Source organism: Nuphar pumila, chromosome 1, assembly GCF_984573655.1.
Source record: "Nuphar pumila chromosome 1, dmNupPumi1.hap1.1, whole genome shotgun sequence".
Classification (NCBI taxonomy): Eukaryota; Viridiplantae; Streptophyta; class Magnoliopsida; order Nymphaeales; family Nymphaeaceae; genus Nuphar; species Nuphar pumila.
In genome coordinates this window covers 165,141,521-165,144,854 of record NC_143249.1, presented here as the reverse complement: position 1 = coordinate 165,144,854, position 3,334 = coordinate 165,141,521, and positions in this window count along the sequence as shown.

Sequence of the window (3,334 nt, the reverse complement as noted above, 5' to 3'; positions counted from 1 at the left end):
TTCAAGCACACAATTAAACTGCACTTTATTGCTAAAAAGAAAAATCAATTAATTGAGTAAATAAGGAGAGAGTGCAGCCCTCTACAAAGGACTTTAAACAAATGAATAACGGCCTTATTACAAACCCAATTAAATGAATAAAATAAAATAAACCCTAATCTAAAAATAAAAAAAAGGTCTTCAGTGCTTCAAGTCTTTAGTCTCTTTTGATCTCTTGAGCTTTGGTTTTCTTATTTCTTTACTTGTTTATGCTCTTTCTTATCTTTTGAGCTCTCCCCAGGGGGCTCTGAGGGGCCTGAAGGGCTTTTTGAGGGATCCTTTAAGGGACCTCAGAGGGCTCTTTGGGGGTACAAAAAAGAGCTCATCACACATCCACACACTTTTCTGTAAAACAAAAATCACAAAACACGAAACAGAGAAAAGGAACTATGAGAAAATCAAAGGTTAATATAAGAAAAAATCACAAAAACATGAATTTATTAACATGAACTAAACTAATAACATGTAACTATGAACTAACTTGTAACAAACTAAAGTGCTAAAAGACAAAATAGCAAAACAATGTAACTAACTAATTAAAAAGACTAAATAACAAATTAACTACAAGACAGAACTAAAAACAAAAAAAAATAAGTAACTGAAAAATCAAGAAGGGAATTACACTAATATGACTAATTAATCTAACATCACTAAATGACCAAAGCTAATAAGAACTATTAACTTCAAAGAAATAAAAAAAAAACAATTGGCTACTATGTTTTGACTCAACTAATGCTAACTCACTAAAAAACAAAAACAAAACGATAGTTCAAAATGTGATTCAACTAATCTATTTTATCTACCACAACTAGATTAATTAACAATAAACAAAATAACTAATTTAACAAATTGTTGGACAGAAATCTAAACTAAACAATTATCGCAAATCAACTATATTATCTAATATAATCTTATTATCAAGAAAACATTTAAAAAAAAAGTTCTCAACTTTAAGTTATTATTCTAACTAAATAAGGTTGACACAAAAGCTGGTTGAACTAATGCATAAAAAAATGAATCTAACTTGACTAATCTACTTCTGGAAATAATAAAGCCCTAACTGATAAAAGAAGGCAACACTTGAATCCATGTTAATTAGCTACTTGCAATAAAAAGAACACTACATGATGCTTGACCGATTTCTAATTTAAACTAAAAACTAAACTAATCAAAGCAATTAAACTAACTAAATAAAATATCAAGAATCTGATTTAATACTAACTAAACTACCCTGATATTGAAAACAAACAACAAAGGTTCAGATCTACTTGATGTTATAAAAAAATTTAGAAAATGATACAAGAAGCTAATCGGCTAAAAACAAAATATTCTTTATGTGATTTAAAAACAAAATCCGAATATGAAAATGTGTTGTAGACTATTTTAAACTAGATCTAATCTAAAACTAATCTGAAACTAATCAAGAATCAAGAAAACATATGAAACCCTATGTTAAAACTATCGATCTACCTAAATCAAGATTATTCTATGCATAAATCAAGAAACGGCTAACTATATCAAAACAAAATCTATAGATATTTTTATTTTTATTTTTATTTTCCAGATGCAAGAAAACTAAACTAACTAAATTAAATCATATGAATATGCAAGGATCAACTAAAACTACATGTAATGGTATAGTTTATGATATGCAAAACTAAAACTATTGTGAAACGGGGGAGAAGAAGCAAACCTGAAGGCCTACCTCCGACGGATTGGATGAGAGAAGAAGATGGTTGATCCCACATTGCACGCACGCCTCCTCGACGAAGAAGAAGATGTTGCCGATGACGAGAGGGACTAGAAGCAAGAAGAAGAAGAAGAGGAAGAAGAGGGAGAGGGAGAAATCGGCAAAGAGAGAGAGAGAGAGCAAGGGAGAGAGAGAGGGAGCAAAGGGGGCATGAATTCCAAGAAGGGAAAAATGTCCCCTCATGCTGAAAACATACTATTTGTAATGAGAGAATTAGGTTAAAAACAAACTTTTCAAAAAGAGTTCAAATATTTTTCAATAATTTTCAAAAGGGAGCTCTTATTAAAAACATGTTTCTTTAAAAATCAAAACTTCCTAAACTAATTAAAATTAGCTAATTACAACCTAATCTAACTAAACTATAATTAAGAAAATTTTAAAACTAATAAAAACACTAAAAATGCAGGGCAAGCTTTAAAATACATGATTTTCTAATGTTTTCAATTCTAATGCGGTTTCTCAAAACTAACGATAAAAATGGGTTTTTAAAACATTTTTCCACTGGATCATGCATAAAATAGTATGATAAAATGCAAACTATATGCATGATCAATACTCAAGATAGTTTGAAAGACCAGAGCATATAGAATGGGTTGCCAGTTAAAATATAATCTGACAAACCCATTCGTCTCTTTGGTTTTGTCAAGGGAGAAGATGTGATGATACAAAAAGTCTGATGGACAGGTTGTTAACAACTACACTCCTCGAGCAATTGACTCGGTGTCCCCAGTCATCAGAGTTAGGGGACTGAACTACCAAAAATTATCCTAAGTGGTAGGTCTCAATGACTTATGTAGAAGTATGGATGCATCCCCTTGAATAAGTGGCCTCTAGGGAATTCTCTCTCAGTTATTGTCCATCTCTTTAAGAGCGGATTCAGCTAGTTGTCTGTGGTATTAAAATACATGGAATAACAAACCCCTGAGCAGTCTCAGTTGTTTCTATGTTTTTCCTGTACGTACTCAAGACAGGTAATTATCGAAACAAGATTATCATGCTCTTTTTGCTTATTCTGAACTGCACATCGCGAAAAGATCAATGTATATGTTAGTTTTATTTTGAATTTTGATAATTATGCACCTACCAGATTTTTATAAGTCTGACCCATTTCATGGGTATAGGTGATGTTTAGGTCGGTATGGCAAGCGATAGCACGATGACTTGATGATATCAAGATAAGACTATTTTCCTGATGTTTCGCTCCTAAGGACATTTTTGTAATTTGGTATAAGGGTTTCTTCGAAATTCTACTTTTTGTATAAACTTTAATTATTTAAAACCTTATTTTAAATCTATTTGATTTCAATGAATGTACAGAGTTCCAAATCCATTATGTAAAAGAAGGTTTGACTGTAATGCGCCCAAGGTTCGTTGACTTGTTATTTTAAACACCATTTTTTGTTGAACTGTCATTTTAAACTCTGAAAAAAGAAACATAAGATCACGCTTGTAAATAACACACAAAACTATTATACAAAATTAAAAAGATATTTCAAATCATTTTAAACTATTTAACAAGATTGAAAAAACAACACCAATATGAGT